At 37.3% G+C, this 24,788-nt stretch overlaps 1 long non-coding RNA gene across 3 annotated transcripts in view; it reads left to right on the top strand.

Annotated features, from left to right (window-relative positions):
- Positions 1-24,788, top strand: part of LOC105395339 — a 46,630-nt gene that overhangs the window by 7,569 nt on the left and 14,273 nt on the right. For all 3 annotated transcript variants that reach the window (XR_007267001.1, XR_007267002.1, XR_005254820.2), the window contains one exon: positions 11,067-11,177. This is a non-coding gene — a long non-coding RNA (uncharacterized LOC105395339). The remainder of the gene's footprint in view (positions 1-11,066; positions 11,178-24,788) is intronic.

Raw genomic sequence — 24,788 nt, forward strand, 5'->3', positions numbered from 1 at the left:
CGATGAATAAAAAAAATTGAGTTTGAGTTTCATTAATTAGAAAAACTTTTTGGCACTCAACTAAATATTACCTAAACTTTAGCGGTAAAAACAAAAACACAAGTATTCAAAGTGGCTTAGGGCAGTGACTTGAGAAGGGCGTTCAAGTCACTTCGGGCGAGGTAGATGTTGCAAGAACCGGCTAACAGACTCGACGCGTTAGTAACGTATACAAATCATTAGAAATTATAGCCGTTATCGTTATCATCGGCGCCAATGTTAAGGTCTAAAAATGCACATCAGTGATTTTTTTTAAAACATAGATAGACAGAAGGAACTAAAAAAATTGCGGCTTTTTTGTCTTATATTGGCAAAACCATGATTGTCTAAGCATATTTTTGTCGGTGAATTAATAATAATTTATCAAAATGTCTCAAAAATATTCGGGTATACTAATTTTATGAGTTGCTTCACATTTAGGGGTGTATTGGCGCCTCTGTGTTTCTCTGAGAAACGGCACTCCCAGAAAAGGTTAATCTAATCCTTGCAACTCAATCCACAGCGATAAAAAGCTCTTCGCTTCCATTTAAAGGGTGTTCAATTTCATTATCGCACAAATATTATGGAAAGGTCATCCAGCTACCTTAGGAACTACGTAACTCCAACTAATATGATTTCTCTTTTAGATGGAGATATTAAATCTTCCCTAAATATTACCTAAAAAAGTTAACCGAAAGAATTTCGTTTATTTTGTGCTTTATTTCTAACAGTTACATATTCCAAGTATAAACAAAGGAATCATGGAGAATATAATCACTGAGTTAAACTCAACCACAACCAGATCACCCAACCGTGTCCCACCGTGTCTAGGCACCACGACACACCGTCTCGTCTGTCGTTAACCTGTCTATAGTCTATGGTCGCATCCCATGCATAACTTTTTAAACCACATCGTGCCCGCCAAACGGGTTATTGACCCGGAGACCTTTGTGACAAACCCGTGGGAGATGTGCGAGACTGCTCGCCGTTCCACCTTCAAATTTTGGTAACGTTTTTTGTTAGTCGTGTATTCAACCTCTTTTATGCATCCTCCTTTTAGTGTTGCACTCTTTTATGGGTGTAGCTAACCGTTTTTGCTTTCTTTTTTTAAAAGTTTGGAATGTAATGCAGCCTACGCGGGATTTTTAGCAACTTTTCGGCCAGTGCCCTAATATAAATAAAAAGCAAAGCGTTTGAACTGTGGTTAACTTGAACTTGGAAGCTCAGATGGTTATCTATTTCAATGGGAAAATAAGAGTATGTAACTGTATATCTACATTGTTTACATCCGATATGTTCCGAGGGGTAACGAGGCGAGACGGAGTGTTACAATTATCCGTGTGTTCGCAGTGACATATTTTGACTTTAGTTTAAAGAGATAAAAATCGGTTATCCATTAAGGGAGGCAAAGGTGCATTTCTGCGGTGGTAGAGTTTATTGTGCTACTGGTAATAAGTTGATCGTTTTGAACGACCAAAGTGGTCGTAAACTTCCAACGATTCATTCATTCGTATTTCTTGAAAGTAAACGAGAATTACTAGAAAAAATAACTATCCAGAATGATTTAGAATTAAACTACCACAATGATCAGTTGATTACAATGGCTTCTGTTTAATATATAATTATATATAATACCTACTAACGTCAAAGTAACAATTATAAGTCTATAATTCTATTCAGACACAGGCCATTAATTCAACACCTCTACGCACAATAACCGTAATCTGTTTTTTAGATATCTTTTTGTAGATTCTATTACGTAGATTAGCAAAAATCTGTTACGTGAGATTTCAATTTAAATTAAGTACATACCGTTTTAGTTATGTTAATTGTAATGTAATGACTTTGAATTTACCGGTTCGGGTCTGTTTGTTTCACTCAAAGAAAGGATAATGCTCCTAAATAGCCGGCCTACTCTAGTGGAACTTTTAGTCAAATCTTACAGATCGTTGAGTCAGATCTTTTACTCTTTATAAATCAGCATGGTTGCTTAGCCTATATGAGAAAAACAACACAAACACTTACGCATTCTTCGTAGTAAGATAATCCCTTGACTGGTAGTTAAAGTACATAAATTAAGTACGGTGGCCTGCGCCTAAAAGTATACAGGCGGAGTTTTTAAAATAGCGATCCCTGATGATGAAGGGACCAGCTACATCTGTTATAAATCTGGGGACGTGTTGTGTGTGATGTGTGTAGCAGTGGTGTTTATGTGGATGTGCTTGAGCAGCATGTGAGCTTGAGATCGCTATTTTAAAAACTCCGCCTGTATACTTTTAGGCGCAGGCCACCGTACATACAGTACAATTTTCGATACAAGGGACAATATTTGACAAAAAACATTATACGGATAGAGTAGCTTATTTATTTCCTAACTGTACCCAAAACTAAAATATGGCTGCCAACATTGTCGATACAATATAACTGTTGTTTTGGAATTGCGCCACAGGTACCGATTACAATTTATACAGCGTACATATTTATAGTAAGGGCATTCTGCACAGTTTAATAAAAATAATACTGCTATTTCTATACAGAAACCGAATAATGTTGTTAAAGGTTCAATTATAGGATTCCGAAGACACAATATTGCCCGTTAAATTAAGCTGAGTACATTGTATGTCAAAAGTAGTTGTTCATAAGTCATTGTTCGAATTTCAACTTAACCTTCAAATAAATAACATAATTTCTAAAATACCTATTAAAGTTTAAAAGCTTTTTTAATTTAACCACTTGATATGACAACCACCACATTATGAGTCCACGTTTGAAAATATTAAATATGCAGTGTGAACTAAGCATTGTTATTTTTTATTATCATTGTTTGGTAAATTGAAAATAATTATGGGTGTATTGCCTGTAAATAAATAATCGTATTACTATAATTATAAATGCTTTTAGCATTAAGTCCACCCTTTGTACTTTTATTTGTAATATTTGTACAATAAAGAGTTAAATAATAATAATAATAAGTAAAAACATGATTACCTACATTTTATCACCGGGTCCGTTATTTTGGGCCACTTACTACTGTACTATTTTATAAAGTATTCACTCTCCGTTTACTACTCTGTGTTGCTATCGGATTCCGTCAATGGCAAAACATGACAATGCCACTTTTTTTAAACCTCTGCAGGCAATGACCCCGCCCGTTGGATGCCAACGTGCATGAAGGTTCCATACCTCTTCTTTTTGCCTAAACGTTTTTATTGACCAATTAATCTTTTGTCGTCTTTATTGATGTTAGCCTTGCTAAATGAAGTGTCAGGTCTTTCAATTATGTTGAAGACTGCTTAGTGTTTGAATGTTTTTGTTACTTATTGAATGGTCTGAAATAGATTTATCTACTCTTCTTACAATGCGGGTGAAGTGGTATTGAATTTGGTAATTTCTCCGTTGTCTCATTTAGTTAAATCTTTCATTGCTTTATTTGGAAAAAAGAATAACAGAAAATATGTAGACAGATATTTTTAATGTTGGTCGACAAAGTATTATGTACCTACTTACTTATTTGACATTATCTAGTTGGTATATACCTAGGTAAATATCTTATTTATCTAGGCTTATTTATCCAGCAATACTGTAGACTTACAGATAGTCGTAACTAAAATAGTGCCACAAATATAATTTGGGCGCGCCCGCCCTCACAGATGCATTTATTTTTATTAGTTTACATTATTGACATGTTAAATTAGGATCGAGGGTGGTATTACTATAATAGCATGGAGAAATAAGTTAGAGACTACAGTAGTATATAGGTAATAAGAGAGAAGGACATTTTGTAGCCCTAAGCTCCACTCAGGAGAAACAGAATGTATTTAGGTAATAAGAAGAAATTTACACGTGTGATTACAACGTAAAAGGTATTCAGTTGCAGACTGTTAGTTCCTTTGCATTTGCGATAAGTTTCTGAAACTAGGCTATCGGTGGAACATGACTTGGGTGCAAATCGTAAAAGTTATCGGTCCCAGTTTATGAATTGTTCTATAGTCATGATTCTGTATAGAGTATAACTATTGTATACCATTGGAATCATATTTTCTTCTTTCCCTGCTATCGCTTTTGATTTCACAGGAGTTTTCTTGTAAATATATTGCTGACTAGCACTAGCATATATCGCATTACTACGTTGTCAAACCTCAGTACGTCTAGTACAAGTTTGATAGTTAATCGAAAACTATAAAAGTTTACGTTCCTGTGGCACCTCTAGCGGAAACTATCATGAAACTTTGACAGATAATTTATCCAGATAACAGAATAAAACCTCAAAGTTTTTGTAAATTGCAAAACCCGTGCTATACTTGCTACTACCCGCTTAGTAAAGCAGCAGCACAATTTCAAAATTTAAAAATTCACTTTATTATAGCTTTGGATTATTACAGAGACGGAAATAGGGCGCCAGCAGGATCGCATTCCCTTTAGCATAGCTCGAATAGCTTCCTCATGCTATTGTCACGAAGGTGCATTTATTGAAAAGCTGGTTTCTTTGGTAATATTATAAATTTCACTTATAGAATATTCTTAGGTTATAAATAGCAAATATTTAAGTTACTGTTAAGATACTTGATATGAAGTTTTTGTTAAGATACTTGTAGGGTTATATTATTTTCAGCTATCGTTACATCACCACATTAAAAAACTTCCACTAATGTACAGTGACTCCAAAAAGGCAAAAATTCCGATTTTTTTTTCATTCTATTTTTTCAGCTGATTTTGAGTATGGTATGGATATGGAGAAAGGAAGTGTTTCACACAATTTTCTCTGAATGACTGTAGCCATCTTTTCTTCTATGTTTCACTGTGACTTTGCTTGTCTTTCATTTCAACCTGAGATTTAAATGTCTCGATACTAACATTAGACTTTGTATTCAGTCTAACCTTTTACAGAATAGGGTATTGTTATGTCCAACAACTTTCGCTCATCTCTACTCTATTCTATCTGGGACAAAAGTAGTCGTGACTCTTGAGTTCATTTTGTTTTTTTTTTTCAGTTGACTAAGGCCCAGTTTTTAGCTGAGTAAATCTACCTTGTTGTTCTTGTTCTTAAAAGTCTTTATTATCATAAAAAAATCATATTCAAAATTCATATTAAATTCAATTAACAATTGTACATACCAAGACACAGTCAGGGGCATACAGCAATGAAAATATAGGATTTATCCAAATAATTACACAGATACCATGCCTATTGTAACTTTACACATTAAAATTTTTATTATAACTCACTGATGAGTAGGTATTAAAATTCTATTAAGGCTTAATAAATTTTCATTTGTTATCACCACGTAACACATTATGTTCACTTTGTGTAGTTTTCATTTTTAGCATTTTCAAAGTAATTTTAAAAATTTCAGAGTAAATCTTTCTAACCATGGTCGTATTGTACTCAAGAACAAATCAGTCAATCGCAGAGTTGCATTTTATATTCAGTTCTGATTAACATGACGTTCTCTATCGAGAAATAGAGGTGGATCGCGAACGACATTGTCTAAATCATCCGGCGTTTAAATCCTAACAATAGGTCCCCCTGTCAGGGTCTTTGAGTCTTAACTATAACTCATTTGGCTTAGATGCTATTTTACTAGCCAAGTAGGTATTCCGAATCCGAATAATACCTTGTCCATCCGTCGACAATTCATTGTATACCTTGATATGGCAGGAAAACAGTCGTGCATTGTTGTCTAAAGTTGTGGTATGTTTGAGGAAACCACTTAAAAAAACCTAAAAATTATGGTGCATTTATATTTTTGTAACATTTAGGTACTATGCACCATTTTGGAACATTTGGGCATTGCAGCCAGTGTTAGGTTACCTGCATAAGTTGCTATACACTTCTGTACCTTGTCAAATTGACAAACCGTCAATGCTTCAATGAATGGATAGGCGGTTTGTTAGATTGACAAGGTACAAAAGTGTATAGCTACTTATGCATTGAGTATGAATGGTCTGGAGACGAAATAGGCAGACGTTCCCCTCTGGCGGGGTGGTGGGCCAGAAAGGCCCACCGATTTATAAAAACTAGTTGCAGTCTCAATTTTCACTAGACTCAATCTAGTTGGCAAAGCGTTCGTTTCATAGAAAATGATTTGTTTACATACTAAAATGACAGCTTCAATTCATTGAATATTCGGATTCCGGATTTGATCACAGATTTGGTCATGGTTTATTGTTATTAGCTGTTTCCTAGCAACCAATGTCAAAAAAATGCAATAGTGATGTACCGGTATGTAGATATGTATTAATCGACAAAAAAGGTCATAGTTGAGAAGCGTCCGTAGTCGAATTGGCTTCAGTAATCGTAACTGATCACTGAGGTTAAGCAACAACTGACACGGTCAGCCATTGGTAGGTACAGCATGAGTTACCGATTTCAAATGGTTCTTTTCTGGACGCTTCCGTGCTTCGGACGGGACGTTAAGCCGTGGGTCCCGGTTGCTGCTTCGGCAGCAGTCGTTAAGCCTAGTCAGAGGCCGCCCGAAGGGGCGGCAACTTCAGTGCATTGTACTCATTCAAAAACGGCGATACGGCTCGCGACCTTTCACGTGAGTATAAATGTACAGCGAAAAGCGGGTGACTTCGTTTATTAATCATTCCTAATTAAATTTAACTATACCTAATTAATTTGAAATTAGTATTTCTAACCCATGTTCTCGAATTCATCGATAACACTTATCGATAATTGTTACATCCATTGGCAAGAAAAATGAAGACACTGTGTTCATTATTAAATGTCACTTCACGTAACCCTTATTGCTGGGAATTAAAACTCATAATGATATGTCCCATGAGACATAATCATGGTAAACGGTAAAATTTCCCCCCGCAAAAATTGGCAGACTTTTTTGTATCAAGAAAGATCGCTATGACGCTTCCCGAGGGTACATCCGAGTCCGCGTTGTTCTATGTACTTATGCAGCTGACTTTACCTATCGCGAACTTGTAATTGACAACGATTTTTGGATTCAGGTGGAATTTCACCAAACACTAAACGGATTTAGTGGCCTGTCAAACGTCTGTCAGTTAGTACAAAATGTATTTAAAATTTGATTTAAATACAATTTTAAATACTTTTAGCGATTGGTAAAAGTGACCCTCAAAATGTTATGAATATTATTATTATTATTATCCAGTAGCAGTAGCAAATTCTACAACTGTCACCTTGCAAATGTCCAGAAGTAAACTCTCGCATAAACTGCATTACACTGTCTTTGTAATGTTTAACTCAATTGACTTGTGACTCGTGAGTCATTCAGTCATTAATGAGGTGCAAATGTGAAGCAACATCGGATGTTGTTCTGATCTCTTGTAGAAGTCAAATGGAGGTTTCGATGTCGTCAAACGTGTTAAGAATGCAAGACGACATGTAAATTTCGTAAGTGCATGCATTTGTGAGTCATGATTATTAGGGTCGGAATTTGAGTGGGTTTTTTCAGACTAACACGAACACTGCCGTTGGTGTTATTCTGCGTCTTTGGCATCCAAAGTCTGTTTTTTAATCTCAGATACTAAATTGACAGATTCTGGTTGTCCCGCGATTTAGTGACGTATCGTTCTATTGGCGGGACAATCAACTGTTGGTGAACCGTTCAGAATCTGTCAATTTAGTATCTCAGATTAAAAAACAGACTATAAGTTATTAGTAAAGGTGCAAATTGGCAGCCGACGCCCCGTGAGGTTGCAGTAGACGACGTGTCGCATGACACTGTCACTAGTTTCAACGAACGTATAGATAGTCGAGCGTATCGTCATATCGAAAGCCGCCAAACGGAACCCAGTCGTCCTCTGTTGCACGGCAACCCATGGTAGTGCGCTGCCAATTTGTACCCTTATATTCGAGGGTTTGTGGATTGTAGATGTACATGGTTGTGCTTCAATATATCCACATGTTTTATCATGACTATTATGAGTAGATCTTTGATAATAGATGTTACACGGATAATGATAAAATCTATAGCAGGCATGTTTATAAATAATGATCACGCAACTCCGTGTAATATTGTCACAAAGTAAATAAACACGTTAAATTATAATAAATAAGTCACAAGCAATTTGAGTTTCCTTCTAAATTAAATTAGCGTGTTGAAATGAAATCGTGGTTTGACACTTAGTACCTTTTTACTCTCACTTTCAAAGTGTGAAACCATGTGACCTATCTGTATAATAACTGCCTGCGAAATATCATTCCGAAATATTAAATAACGCAAAATTTTTACCTATCTTACAGATCTAGTCATTTTATTAGTCTAGCTAGACAATCTAGACACTTGTCTCTTCTGTAACTTGTTATATGCTTACTTTGCCTCTTTGTTAAACTTGACTCTTTCGGAACTCTTTCCTAACTGCTGAACCGATGTGAATGAAACACAGCTTAGAACACTCCTAGGTATTATAAAATCAAATTGTTGCAAAAAAAAAATAATACTAACATAAACTGCTTATGCATTACAGGGTGTTGTAAACTCAAACTCAAACTCAAAATTTTTTATTCATCGTAAAAATATAAAATTTTCTGATGAACGTCAATTTTTACAAACTACTCTCCGTTCGGATAAGGGCTCTTTCTGTCTAAGGAGAAGAACGGAGGCAAGAAACTCCTGAGCCATCTTTTCAAAAAAAGACTTAATACTAGTTAGTATACAATACTTATAAGCTTAATAATAATAATCATAATAATATGAGCAGAGCTAAGTTATGCAAAAGTGGTACAGTAGGCCAAAGGAGGGTGACTCTGGGAGTTATTCTACTTACCACTTTTGGCAACACCCTGTATAATATGTGAGGTATGAGTTTGACGACTGACAGTGACGATTATGGTTTCCTGTTTCCTTATAGGTTTGACATGCAAAGTTGTACGTACCTACATAATTGCATTTTGCGGTTGCACTAACAGTCATCCATGCTACTTGTGAAGGTACTTTTGCACACATAGTGTGATAGCTATTTAAAATTTATATAAAACTAGATGTTCCCGCGCGCTTCGCTTCGCCTTAAAAAGTTTTCCCGTGGGATTTCCGGGCTATGTTCTTTCCCAGGGTCTAGACCGTATGTATACCAAATTTCATTCAAATCCGTTCAGTAGTTTTGGCGTGAAAGAGTAACAGACAGACAGACAGACACAGTTACTTTCGCATTTATAATATTAGTTAGGATTAGTATTAGAGTCCGACTCCATTTAGTTTATAATTTCACAAAACTAGCCTGTTGATTAGGTATGATAAATGAAAGGTGCAGAGAAAAAGTTATGTCTAGCAGCAGAGGGAACTTATTTATTAACAAAAACAATGTAATGATGGAGTGACGATACTATTTATATGCATGGGCACGAACGGAATCTTCTAGCTTCTAGAATGAATATACGTTTAGCGAACATGTGGGATGTCACTCTGGATTACGATTAACAAAGTTTCGGAGCGCGCCTACGCTAATAGGGAATTTAAAATATCTTATATTACTTTTTTTGGCGTTGTTTTTTTTTTACTATAATAAAGCGATGTAAAACTATTGAATAAGAATATAAAAAAATACATGTATATTCCCTATTACGACTCTATCTAGTTGTATTAAACTTATCGGTCGGTCGGACGGTCGAATGGCGTAGTGGTTAGTGGCCCTGACTGCTATGCCGAAGGTCCCGGGTTCGATTCCCGGCTGGGGCAGATATTTGTTTAAAGACATTTGTACTCGGGTCTTGGGTGTTGATATTTATATTTAATATCTATCTATCTATGTATTTAAGTAGATATATCAGCTGTCCGATACCCATAACACAGGCTCTGCCTAGCTTGGGGTCGGATGGCCGTGTGTGAGATGTCCCCACATATTATTATTATTATATTATTATGATAGCTATCGCTGGCATTTTGTAAAATTTGAGAAACCCTCCTGGGCAGTAAGACACAGCACAGATGAGACTAATATGACTGGTCAATCGCCTCACCACACTGGCAAACCCTAGCCTAGCTCATAAATGTATAATCCAATATGCATACTGTGTGTATGAATGTGAGAGAAAAACCAGAGCTAACGTATAGAGTCGAGTGCGAGTGTTTTAACTCGCATTCTATTCGAAGCACTTTTTACCTATACATAGAATAGAATGCCCTATGCAATGCTAGCTGTCAAAATTTCGCAAATCTATTCACCGCCATTTTGTTGTTGACAAGTTGACAGCACTTTCGAATAGAACACTCGCACTCTATTCTATACCTTAGCTCTGTTTTTTCCGGATCGGAGTGTATATGACGTTTTCCCATGAAAAACGAAAGCTGACTACGTTACTTAACGCCTTACAAATATCGATAACTAGGTCGAAACTAGTTGGAAAAATAACACAATATACTGCATAAGTAGGTATATGCCGTATTGGGTTAGTAGAAGTGTGAAGGTTGATAGTCCATCACCGCTCATTTACCTGTCCTCCGATAGATCTTCTTGTCCGAGGAAAACAGCCTTTATTATAACAGCGTTACGAGTCCTCAACTAAACCGTTCATACCCACGTAGAGGACAAGTAAAGTACATTACATACTTCGCATACCGTAGCCGGTTAAGTAAACTGTAACTGTAAACATAGCGAACGAGTTGAATTGTGTAATAAGATGTCTTTAAACGCGACAAACATATTACGCCATACTATTTTTCCATTAAAAGAACTACCAAAATATACGACCCGGTACAATGTTGTTATTTTGTTATCACGGAAAACTTCGGGTTTGGGTTGTTAGGTATTTGTTGTATTTAGAGACAAAATAATCGTCTCAGGTGGTCTGGAAGAAACCGCTCTAAAGACAATTTAATTTCGTCCGTTGTCTACCGCTTTTAATAGAAACCTATCTCTATAAAAATAAGTCTACCTCTAGGTATTATGTTTAAATTTAAATCAATTAACGTGTTTCTGTTTCAAGCCAGGGCTTAGTGTAGAACAATAACTAACCTTTGCATAGCTGGTGGCTGGGTGCTGAAATCCAATTTCCATACAAGCTTCTAACGCATTTTGCACAATAGCGCCTGGTGAATCGAGGTTATAATTGCTTTTTGTATTGTCTGCAGTTGAGAACCCTAACTTCGATCAGGGGTACTTCGGACCATGGAGGGTTTGCAAAAAGCTGCTCTACAACAGAGAGAAATGTGGATCGGAAGTCTCCAAGTTCCGGCCGTCAAGTAAGTTTTTTTTTTATTCAAAATGGCGGACAACATGGTTCCGTGTTTATGAATTCAGTTCGTAGAATCCATCTTGTTATGAAAATTAAGAGTGCGATTTTGCAGTATTTTTATTAAAGTGCAGTACGTACATGTAAACAATTAAACACTTACCGAAGGATAATCTCTCAACAAAATACCTGCTTAAATAATAAGTTAGGATCCATTTCCATTTTCATGACTTTATGGACTGTAATTCTGCATTTTTACAAGACATTCGCTATAAAAATGATAGAATTATTTCGCAACGAAGATTCATTTCTAAACCTGTTTCATTATAAACGGCATAAATATATTTTAACTATCCATACTGTTTATGTTGAATATGCTCGTATTATGAATAGGTACATAATTATGATTTATGCACACAACGTCGAATGAAAACTCGCAGATACAAACACTTAGCCGATTTTACGTTCCATTAATATCAACAAACAAACGTTTCATACCGAACACCAACCTTGATCTTATTAGCTTATACAGGGTGTTTAAAAAGTGGTATATAAGCCGAAACGGGGTGGCTCAGAGGGTGATTCTGAACAGCTTTTGTGTTCCCTTTTTTGTACATTCGCGAAAAACTGCTTCTCCATAGATTCTTCGTTGGCCACGTGAATCTACTACGGAGAAGAAAGCAACAATTTCGCGAATTTCCAAATCTTATAGAACGAAAGTTGTTCTGGGTCACCCCTCTTCAGCTAACACACCACTTTTCCAACATCTCGTATATTTTTTTAACCTCAACTTCGTCATTGAATCTAAAATCCGAATATCAAATTCTCCTTAGTTACCTAAATAGTTCCGATTCCCCGATCGAAGTGCCATATCGTGACAGCGTCGCGTTAGTCCCGTGCCTGCGACCGAACGACACCAGTGACCTATTTCCAGCGCCACCGCCCATGCTGAGTGGGGTCACTTTACGAAAACACTTAAAAAAAAAAAGATTTTGACGCTAACCAAGACTCTACCTCGTTGTATTAAACGTGCCGATTGCGTGACATTCGTTTTGTGTAAGCTGTAAAGACCCCCTTTATTCCCGGTGCGTGTTTCGGGACAGACAGGTTGAAGTTATCGCGCCACGTCACGGCACAGAGCATGGCCTGTGTAGTGGTGTGGGGGTACGTTCGTTGCTTTTCATTAAAAACATGCATGACAAAATGTTTGCTGTACAAAAACACGACAATCTTGCCGTGTATTTATGCTGATAACTCATGACTTGGGAATTGAGAAAGATTGGTTACCACTTCTGTTAAAAAAAAACAACTAACTAAAAAACAGGTTGTATGTTAATCTTTACCATGAGCATAGAATAACAAGTGCAGTAGCTTATAGCAACACTTACAAAGAGTTAAATTGAATCGGTCAGTATTCTTGAACGTAACAAAAATATGTAAAAATGGTTGGATAAACATTCAAACATGGGTTTAAGGTGGATGGTGTGGTGTGTGGTGATGATGGTGGTGGTGTTAGTTTCTTCACTGTTTTACGCCTGTACTGCCTGCATATACATACCTATACAATACTAACAATAGGTTTTGTTTACACCACTTTGAATGGTATACCTATGTACCTACTATCTTTGTTAGTGAAAAGTTACTAAACTAAAATATACGCCACCGTGTATAATGTTACTGTATTTTAACTTAGTAGTACTAGTTTGTTTTGAAGTTTTTTAAGTAAGATTACCTATACTCTATGTTTTACATTACTGAAAATATATATTCTACCTATACCTAATTGTTAAGAAACTTTTCTATAGGAATATTCCTACAGCATTTAATTTAATAGCCCGCTTATTACCTCATTACTCTATCGATTGTGTTTTGTGTCGTCTTGTCGTATGTAAGGAAGGATACTTTAACCTGATGGTTAAAGTACTTACTGTCAGTTGAGTAAATGTATACATGTACGTAAGTCCACAGCAAATCAGCCAATTACAACACTACACGTCATAGTTAAGTTCTGCTTAACTTTATACCCTCAGGTGTAAAACCAGCACATAGTATTCAGTGCTTTAGGGACGTTTTTATGATTAAATAAATTAAGTGGATTAGAAAAACTCATAATAATAAATTGTGAGTTAGTACAAGAAAAATTCATTTACAGCTAGTAAAACTTGCTAATATTTATTCTAGTCTAACTACCTAATTCCCCAGTATAATGTAATGTTTAAAGCTCATTAATTAAGAAATAGCCTCAATCATTAATCGTCGTGATGGATTATTGCCCTCACGAATATTTCGCTGTTTCGGCCAAAAACAACTTAGCCCAATTACTCTCCGACCACACCCTGTTAGTTGCTCCATCCTGTATATAGGTAACTACTACTATGCTTCTAGCTAATCGCTGATAGTTATAGGCCGATTGGGATATAAAATATATCCTAACCTACCTGGAATATTGAAACGCTATTGGTTAGTCAAATTCTCAAGGTCCCAAGGTTCGATCTTTGGTAATAAAAAATAAAAAAGTAAAAGAGTTTATTTTTATTAATAGTTATTGTATAGTATCAATATTATTAAAATGTTCAAAACCAAAACAGTAAACTTAGTCAGACTAACAACATAGTTGATCGCTAACATTCTTATCTAAAATTTCATATAAAGTGGAAATAACTACCTCAATGTATTTTAGGTGGAATTTCTCCAAACGCTCAACGTACTCGTATTTAAGTCGCCTGTCAAACGTCTGTCAGTACAAAATGTATAAGGGCTGATTTTTCAATGGTCAGATAAACCTTATCTGAAGAATAAAATTGTTCCTGTCGCTGTCTAACCGCCAGTTTCTATAACTCTATCTATCCATAACTGGTAGTTACTTTCATACGATTTTGACAGATTGTTAATTTTGATTATGTCAAAATCGTATGAAAGTAACCAGTTATGGATAGATAGTTATAGAAACTGGCAGTAATACAGACATTCAGACGAGACAGCATCAGATTTATTCCCCAGATAACTTTTATCGGACTATTGAAAAATCAGCCCTAAAAAAAGTAGTTTAATTTCCGTATGGAATCGTATAGAATACTAGCCTTAAATCTAGCTATTTTAAGAACAGACAAAACTAATTACTTTAATGCTATTTGTCATAGTGTCCTCAAAACACACTGACTCATAGTTAAATGTTATATCCACAGGTAGGGCCGTCTGCTACAAGGTTAATTATCGCGTGTCGTTCCATTACACGTTTATCACCTAATTCTATTCGTAGTGCTTAATATGATGTCCATTGTGCTGTTGCTTTATTTTGTCGTGTCGGTAACAAACACTAGAGCTGGACTAGGGTAGAGGTAACGTAAAGGTAAAGAAACATTAATCTGATAACGACAACAAATAATTAAAAAAATTAAAAAACCGACTTCAAAAAACCACTAAAATGTAAGAAATAATTTAAGGTTTACACAAATTCTACTCGTATGAGACAGTACAAATATACCTAAGCAGGAACTGTTCTTTTTTTATGTTGGTGCGTTGACAAAGTAATCTGAAGAAATATGGCACCAACTTCAAAAAAGAACAGTTCCTGCTTAGGTATATTTGTACTGTCTCATACGAGTAGAATTTGTGTAAACCTTAAATTATTTCTTACATTTTAGTGGTTTTTTGAAGTCGGTTTTTTAATTTTTTTAATTATTATTTTATTTAATAGTTTTTAGTTTATTTGTAATAATTTTCAATCAAAAGTAAGGTGCAAATGATACCAAAAAGTCCTACTAATCAATACGAATCATTCAAGCCTAAACACGAAGTAGTTGCTATATACCGTTGAGGAGTTCCCCTGACTGCCTTCCGTTTCCATCATCAGATCAGCTCAAAGTCACCATCATATTTTTTTGTTATAAGAACTATATTTACGTTCTTAATTTCATTAGAATCGGTTAATATGTGCCCAAAATGGAAATTCATACCCTGTTTTTACCCCTTTACCCACCCTTGGGGGTGAGATAAAATTCTGAAAAAAAAATGGGACCACCTGGGAGCTCAACCCAATACAACAAAAAAAGAATTTTCAAAATCGGTTCATAAACGGCGGAGTAATCGGTGAACATACATAAAAAAAAATATAAAAAAAAAAAAAAAAAAAAGATCCCGACGAATTGAGAACCTCCTCCTTTTTTTGAAGTCGGTTAAAAATAGAGAAAATAATATATAGGAAACAAAACAACCGAACGAATTATTGTAATTCAATAGGTTGCTGTCCAGAGCGTCAAAAAGGCACCAGCTCAGTATGTGCTGTAGACAATAAGGCCACAAGTCTTGTAGAAGTCCACAAGATTTATATCGAAGAGAAGATTTTTTTCATTTTTTTGCATACTATCATGAAAATCATTGATTCTGTTCCAAAAACAAATGCCCTCGATAGTGTGAACCTTTTTAATCACAGTTAGGGCGTCATGTCGCCGATGCTCTCACGGCGGGCGCAGGTCCACGATTCTACTAAAAAGTGATTCGAACTTGATGTGCCTCTTTCTGGACTTGGCTTTCTGAAAAGGCGGTTTTATCAAGAGCATAAAGAGCTGTGGTAGCTTGAATCTATTGGTGTCTTGCTCTGACACTACAGGTACTGTCAAACCAAACGATCAATAAATTAAAATACGTTTAAATGTTTGTTGCAAGCAATATGACGCTTGGTGAGGCCCACGAGTCGTTGCGACGTCACTGCAATACATTTTTGGGACGTTTGGACGATGGTTCTTTTGGTTTTCTACGCAACGCAGCGCAACTCACTAATGGGGCCTCACACTTATTGCCATATTTTGTATACACCTACAAATGAAGCTGACTGTACACATCTTATAAAGTAATATATTTTTTATTATTATTTAATCCTTTAATACTTAACTATTTTGCTTATTATGATAAACATTATATTCTATGTTATGCGCGCAGAATGCTCTATCTAGGGCCTATCGCGAAGTAAAATTTACGTAGTAATTAGTGTCAAATTAAATACTACACATACGAGCCATTGACGTTCCTATGTCACTGGAACTTTTTCCTTGCTCGTGAGTGTATTTGAATCCGAAAATCGTTGACAAAACAAGGCCCCAATCTGTCTCGGATTAGTCAGCGGAATCGGCCCTCGGCGGCGCCGCTCTCCCGTTACCTGACCTTTGCTGGGCAGCTTTTAAATTAACTGCCTCGGCTGGAGCCAGCAGAGCGAGCACCTTTGATTAGATTGGCTCGGTCTGTTCTAGCCCGTTTGTATCATTGTGGCGATCCGTATTGGACTGTATGGCTAATTTGTCATCATAAACAAACAATAATAATATGTCCCTATCGTCTCGGCTGTAACTGTTTTTACGTCTGCTCTCAATACAAACATTTTATTAATAAATACATTAACATGTTAGATTGGCGCGGGTCTGTTCTAGCCCGGCGATCGGTATTGGAGTGTAAGGCTATTTGCTATTTGGCATTTTCATAAAGAAACAATAATACACTGATGGGCAATGAAAAAGTTCCACTGATAAAAGCACCAAATTACTCCTAAACGCAAAAGGCTTGCTTAATGACGCATTCTGAAACATTGTAGTACATTTAACAGAGCACCAGAATATTACACACTAAAAAAAACAATATTTTGTTCAAATTTTAAAATAAATTGAATTTGTTTCACTGCCTGTGAGTGAATTTACGCTTTTAGTTGGTAATATTCTGATGCTCTGTTAAACTTATATCGGTTTTGGAGTATAATTTCGTGCTATTGTCACTGGAACTTTTTCATTGCCCGCAAGTGTAGATTATTGTTTAAGTTAACTGTAACAGTCCGTTAATCAATGCCTGTCTTCAACAATCTGACTTCGCTTAGGAAGATATTGTCTTCGATCTCTGTCTGCCTCTTACTATATCACTATTCGTCTTTGTCAGACTTGGAATAGACTGTTTCACGAACAATCCGGGGTTTGCTGGGCCGGTACTACACTACCTGGAAGCAGTGAGGTCTTATAGAAAATATAAATAAACTAGTAAATACACTCACGGGCAATGAAAAGGTTCCACTGATAAAAGAACCAAATTACTTCTAAATGGTAAAGGCTGTAAAGGCGGTCACCGGATCAGAACGCCTACAGGAGAGGATGGCTTCCGAGTCCGTCGCTGCTGCTGAACAGCAGGAAATAAATATGAGGATGCAGAGCAGAATCTCGCAGGGGCGCGCACAAGGGTTCCTTCAGGCATTCAAATCAGCTGCCCAAAGCCTTATGGGGAAACCACAGAGGACACCTGAGTGGCGCCAAATCCCCAAAGGCCCCATCCGAAAAAGAACGGCCCAAAGAACCATAACAAGAGCCGACATGGGTCAGGTGGTCCCACCGAAGCTAAAAACAGCAACCTCCCCTAAAGAGCATTTGGAGAATGCCGTCATAGAATTTGTGGCAATAACAACCGCCACAAAGCAGGTAAACCTCTTGTCGTGCAAAACCATCATGCAGACCTACAGGCAAGAAAACGAAGGCCGGCTAAAAATTCTACTCGAGGAGGCCGAAGCCTGCATATACGATAACAGTAGTTGCCAAGTCCTCAGAGGCAAAATGACTGGAGCGTATATGGCGGCTTACAGCGAGGAAAGCGGATTTGTACCCTGGGAATGCAACTCCTCAAAATTTACTGTGCCACACAACAACCAAATAGTGGTCGTCGCCCAGTGCACCAGGATTATGCTAGAGGATAAAATCCTAGCAAAAGTGGAAACCATCAACGCCAACTGGAATCACTGGACGATGCCCACTATCACTTGGGTGAACGGGGTACCTGGATGTGGGAAGACAACCTGGGTGATAAATAACTTCGATGTGAGCAAAGACACCATTATCACAACAACAACTGAGGCGGCCATCGACATAAGAAACAGGCTAGCGCATCGTATTGGTGACATGGTCAAAACTAGGGTGCGTACGATGGCATCAGTCCTGGTAAACGGCTTTAGAGAACATGTCGGTTGCCAACGCCTGATAATTGACGAAGCCCTGATGAACCATTTCGGGGCAATCGTAATGGCCGCCCACCTGTCTCGTGCCTGTGATATTGCTCTGATCGGAGACATCAATCAGCTACCATATATCGACAGAGAGAACCTATTCGAGCTTAGGTACAATCGCCCAACACTGGTAGCAAACATCACCCAGGAGCTGTTGTGCTCATACAGAAACCCCATGGATGTTGCATACGCCCTAAAGGAAGTATACTCAGGCATATACGCAGCCACAGCGCGCATCCAATCTCTGCAGCTGAAAAGGTTAACAGACGCAGTAATTCCCAAATCCCAAACCAACACTCTGTTCCTGGTGCATACACAGGAAGAAAAAGAGACCTTGACCAGCCAAGAGTATGGTGAAGGAATGGGCTCACGCGTCCTAACCATACACGAAGCACAGGGATTGACGTACGAATCCGTTATTATCATAAGAACAAAAGATAAAATAAAGTTGCACGATAGCATACCTCACGCAGTAGTGGCGCTGTCGAGGCACACCACCGCCTGCACCTACTATGCGGATGACACCGAGGACGCTATCGGCAACCTCGCTAAAACGGCAATAACAGCGCCAAAGAAACGCATCCTCGAGTACAATCTAAAAATGGCAGTTAAGAATCGAGACGAAGAGGTCATTGCACTTTCTGGGGAAATGTTAAGAAGGCAAAACGGGGCGGAATAAATCATAAAATATAATTTTGGTTAAGAGCGCAAAATATAGGTCAAATTGGGAAAATAATTTATATAACTAACCTATTGATTATTATATCATAACTAACAATTAAAATAAGTTATCTTTAAGAACAGAGTCACACACTAACATCAGGCAAAACATGACCTATAACGACTGAGGGGCCGAGCCATTGCCAGGTGTCTACTAAGTTCTCCGACGACAGCTGGCATTGGCCCTGTCCTTGTTAAGTTTGTTGCCATTACTAATGTAAGTGTGACTCTGAAAACCATTAATTTAAAAAAAAGGAAAAAAAAAAGAAAAAAAAAAAAAAAAAAAAATCTTGTATAATGAGATACACGGCTGGGGGTTTTTAGTCGGTTAACGCCCGACACTAGCTGGGTCCTCTTCCCAGGTGTCCATGTGGATTTTCCCCCAGCAGTGGAAAAAAAAAGGGAAAAAGAAAAAAAAAAAAAAAAAGAACAATATATATATAAAAGATAGAATATATATACCTATATATAAATGAAACTTCCTTACCGAGTAGAAAGTAGATAAAAGAATTAAAAACTATCTCATAAAAATTACCACTCTTCAAAAGGCACGGACATAAAGTCTGTGGAGTGATAACAATTTCTTAAAAAAAAAAAAAAAAAAAAAAAAAATGGTAAAGGCTTGCTTAATGCCGTCTTCTGTAACATTGAAGTACATTTAACAGAGCATCAGGATATTACCAACTAAAATTGGTAATATTTTGTTCCAATTTTAAATTAAATCTTTGAAAAAATTGGGATCGTTTGTTGTCGGCATTTTGTGAGTGGAACTTTTTCATTGCCCGGCAGTGTAATATAAATATAATCATTATCCTCTTAATTGATTGGTATTATGGCTTTTATCCACTTTTACCACAAAAATTCTAGCGATAATATCGGTAATCATGGATTGAAAAAAACATACAGACAAATTGAGAACCTCTTTATTGTTTCAAATTCGGGTAAAAATAACAGACTACTACCAGCAGATCATTAAATAAACACATACCTATACTATACACAGTGGCGGATTAACGTATAAGCACGACAAGCACGTGCTTGGGGCCCCGGGCCTCCAGGGGCCCCCATCCTCTGCTGCTGTTTCATTTTATACCTACATTTTATTCATCCACAATATGTCCGATGTGCCTAATGAGTTTAGTCTGATTAAAGGGCCTACCACACGCGTAAGTATCACCACAGTTTTGCCTGCGCAGGCCGGCTTAAACACGGAATACCGTGCGTGTGGTTGGTAAAGGGCCTACCACACGCGTAAGTATCACCACAGTTTTGCCTGCGCAGGCCGGCTTGTACTGTACATGGAATACTAACTGTGCGAATGGGTGGTAAAACTGTATACCGCGCCAACCCCGAAGCGCGGCTTGCGCATTTTTCGACATGTTTAAAATTTTAACAATTTTGCCATTCATTAGAATCTTCTCTTAAATCCTTAAGCAGATTGACATGTGAATGTTTTTTTTGAATTTTACAGCAATCGATCGTGTATACGGTTTAATTTTTGGGAATAGCAGGCAACAAGACTTTTTTGTAGTGAAAAAATTCTAGTTATTTGCAGGCATTGAAAATACACCAGTAGAAGAAATAGTTCCTCATTGGGAAACATTGTTTCCAGTTTCCACGCCGACGATTTTGACAAAAATGAGGCTTGTGCGTACTTAGGGTCAATTCACACGTACCACAACCACACCACAGCCACAACCACACCACAACGATGCCGTGTGGTCGGGCGTATATTTTGTATTGAAAATGAATAATCCAATTCACACGTGCCACATTTTGCCGATGTTATCGAGCACCTGTGTAATACGACCACATCGCAACCACATCGCGACGGCAACGCCGCCACGCGGCGGCGGCACCGCGGCCACCTGCTCTCCCTATTATCTGTATACGACCACGTGGATACCACTTCGCGACGACAACGACAACGCAACCACATCGACGTTTTGTCGCTACCACAACGCAACTGCAAAAAGTCGCTGTGACACTATTCACACGTAACCACAGATTGACCACATTTTGTCGCTGCAACGTGGACCGTGGTGTGGTTGTGGTACGTGTGAATTCACACTAACTGCACAAGACTACACGACAACGTCGTTACCACCTCGCAACACACCGTCGTTACAACTGCACATGTCGGCAGTTGTAACTGTGATGATACTTGCGCGTGTCGTAGGCCTTTAAGGCAAGCAAATTTTTTTTAAATGTTTTACATCCTTTTTTATAGAAAAGCTATAGGACGTTTTTGCTATTGAACTGTTTTGTCACTCTTTTTCAAGGAACAAATTGTTCTAAATTAGGGGCCTACACAGGCTTCGTGCTTAGGGCCCCCGATGCTCTTAATCCGCCACTGACTATACAAATGTATTTATTTTATTTACATAGGTGTTTCTAACGAGTGCAGCGATTATCGCAAGAATGCGAGAGTGTTGGGTTCGATACCTCGTTAGGAATGGGACATTTTCAACAGTCAACTGCAGATAAGGTTTCACTTTCAAAGAGGGCACGGAGGTAGGGCTATTTAAAAAAATACATGACAACAATAGCTAAAAAAAGGTAGGTAATTTTAAAAAATATTTATGAATTTGGCTTTGATAAATAATAAAGGAACAAGATTGAGTATCACAAACAAAATCAAAGCTAAATACTGCTTACATTAAAGTTTTATTTTATTTATTTTATTATGTTCTTAAATACAGCTACATTTGTTTACTGTCAAACCGAGATATAGGTTTTGATTATAACCTAGTAATATTGTACCAATGAATTAAGTCACAAATCTTTTTTTAAGTGAATTGTTATATCTGACACCGACGCTCTATCATGTTCGTTTATTATTTATCAAATTAATCTGGTATTGAGATTAACATGTATCTTTTAATTTGCATACATTTATTTAATGTCACTGACCTACTGTTAGACGTGTCTATGAATTCTGTAGTTATAGTAAAAACCTGTTTTATTGATAGATATTAAATCGGATGGTGCCAATGATGCAATGACTAATATACTCGAATACTTACTTACCAAATAACCAAATATAAAACCCAATCACTATGATAAAGTTGTTAAGTATTTGTATTTTTCATTTAAGTATAATAATTATATTTATAGATCAAATAATCAAAGCAAGACACCTCCTCCAATACTGAAGGGCTTTTTATACAATCTCCACGTTTGGCAGGCGGGTTGGACACGTTTGCAGATCAAATATCTCTCTACAAAAATGCCTGCCACGGCCGGCATTCGAACCCGAGACCTTTGGTACAGTAGTCAGGGTCACTAACCACTATACCATAGGTCGTTTTCATGATTACCTATCATCTAAAACATTGTATTGTGTTTGTCATGTGTTTCAAAAACCTTGTAATTTTACAGTCCATTGTACAGAATACAACTTAGTTACACAAGGTAATGGTTTAACTGGAATCTTGGTTTTCATAATTTTCAGTGAGCTTCATAAGTCGCTTTATGCTTTTGTACCTTGTCAAACTATACCAGCCTTCAATTACTAAAAGGCGGTTTGTGAGTTTGTCAAGGCGCTAAGTTGTATACTGAATTGACACATAGGCTTATTTTTATCTTGAAATTCCCACGGAACATTGTTTTCCTACTTTCTGCTCCTGAACCTCCTGCAGGTTGACTGGTAGAGAATGCTCTTAGCATTAAGTCCACCTGATTGTACATCTACTTTTGTAAATTGTGCAATAAAAGTATAAATAAATAAATAAAGCAACCTAGCCCTACATAAAGCAGTTCACTATCCAACGTGCTGTTGTCAATATCTTTACATCTTCAATTCTTCACTTTAGTCACGGAATATCTACCACATAACAAGTTATACCTAAGTATACAACAATGAGTCGTAACATTCTATGAAAAGCGGTGGTCATCGCAAGACAATGGAATGACATTGAGCACTATCGTGTATGTAATTGAGGTTCTTTGCTCCCCTCTGGCCCTGTAAAATTGGACCCCCGCGGGGAAGGCAAAGGATATAGTTTTACTAAATTGAGCCTTCGCACAATGATTGTTGCACGGAAACTGATGACTAGGATACACGTGAAGTCGATTATGTAATGACTCTGAGTGCAGTTGGTGCAGTTTAAAATGAATAAATTTAAAGATTTTTTTTCTTTCTTAAAGATTCTCGAAATTCAAGTATTTTACAATACCTACAACACAACAACTCTTTATTTGAACATACAAAAAACATATAAGTACTTAAAGAAAAACAGTACAAAACGGCGGCCCTTTGCTTATAGCAATGTCTACTATACTAATATATCTTCACATTCCTCCTGAAAAGAGTTCTGTGACCGACAAACGTTTAAAGAAGCAGTTTTGTTAGCGTAGCAAATGATAATGACTTCATGACACAGGACGCAATGGTTTAGGATAAGTCATAATGGCGGTGGAACGTTTTCATTGCTCGCGAGTGTAATACCCCATCCACACGCTCGGCGAACAATGGCAAACAGCAAACAGCAAACAGCAAACACTGACGTGTGGATGGGTGTTTGTCGTTGTTTGCCTGTTTGTGTTTGTGTTCGCCAGTGTTCGGCATCGGTGTCGGTTTTTCTTGCCAGATCAAAGGATGTTCGGCAAACAGTTCGCTACGTATCCCCACGTCTGGCAGCGATCAGTATGCGCGCTAGCATTGCGGGAGGTGGACGTATCAACTTGCTACACTTTTTCGTTGGCGCGCATTTTTTTTTATGTATGTTCACCGATTACTCCGCCGTTTATGAACCGATTTTGAAAATTCTTTTTCTTTTGTATTTGGTTGAGCTCCCAGGTGGTCCCATTTTTTTTTCAGAATTTTATCTCACCCCTAAGGGTGGGTAAAGGGGTAAAAACAGGGTATGAATTTCCATTTTATTTTCACATAAACACTACTAACCGCCACTACCAATACCAACCAGAAATTATCTTTATGCATCATCGCTTAAAATTATGTCATCCGTTTTGACTGAAAAGGAAAGTCTACTTACGTTTATTGCTATTTAGGGTCTGTTTCACAAACAATGTCTGGTTAGTGGCTACCTGACGGATAAAATACATGCTGTCACTCTCTGTTATTATTTTTTAGACAGTGACAGCATGTATTTTATCCGACAGGTAGTGACTAACCAGACATTGTGAAACAGGGGCTTAATCTAAGATAAGCTACTGTACCACCACCGACGCATTAGCAATTAACAATCCATAAGCTGTGTCGTCACTCGCCTGTCAAACATCCGTCAGATCCATAAAAGTTACGTGTCAAACGAGCTACGCTGAAGCGTGTTTTGAAACTATACAAGGCCAGAACGCAGAGGTTGGGACTGCTCGCGTATATTTTCAAATTAAAATGGTGCCATGATTTACTTGAAAGTATACAAGGCCATTACGCAGTAATCGCGTATATTTTCAAGTAAGTTGGGCCAAAATTATGGCCTGAAAATATACTGCAGCAGTTACCACTGCGTACTAATCGTGTATATTTTCAAGCGCCAAGCGGCAATGCGAGCACTTGAAACTATACGTGATTAGTTACCAGGTAGCCCTTTTGAATTGTTGCTCTCTCTTTCTTTCATGCGAAATATTAATAAGTCTATTGCTTTCTAAACATTGCATCATCATTCCGCACTTGGCATTAATTTCGTAACGTGTTTTTTGTTTACACCGTAAGTTAAAAAGTAAATTGATATTAAACTGTAAAACTGTTGTTAATAGTAAAAATTATCTCATAAGAGGGTGTAGAACAATTCATAAAAGACAATTACGGTGAATTCAAAGCTTGATGAAAAATATGTCTATATTAGGTCTATAGGGTAATACCTAACCTACTACACTCACGAGCAATGAATAAGTCCAAGTAGCAAAAAG

The sequence above is a fragment of the Plutella xylostella genome, chromosome 14, assembly GCF_932276165.1.
Source record: "Plutella xylostella chromosome 14, ilPluXylo3.1, whole genome shotgun sequence".
NCBI classification, from domain to species: Eukaryota; Metazoa; Arthropoda; class Insecta; order Lepidoptera; family Plutellidae; genus Plutella; species Plutella xylostella.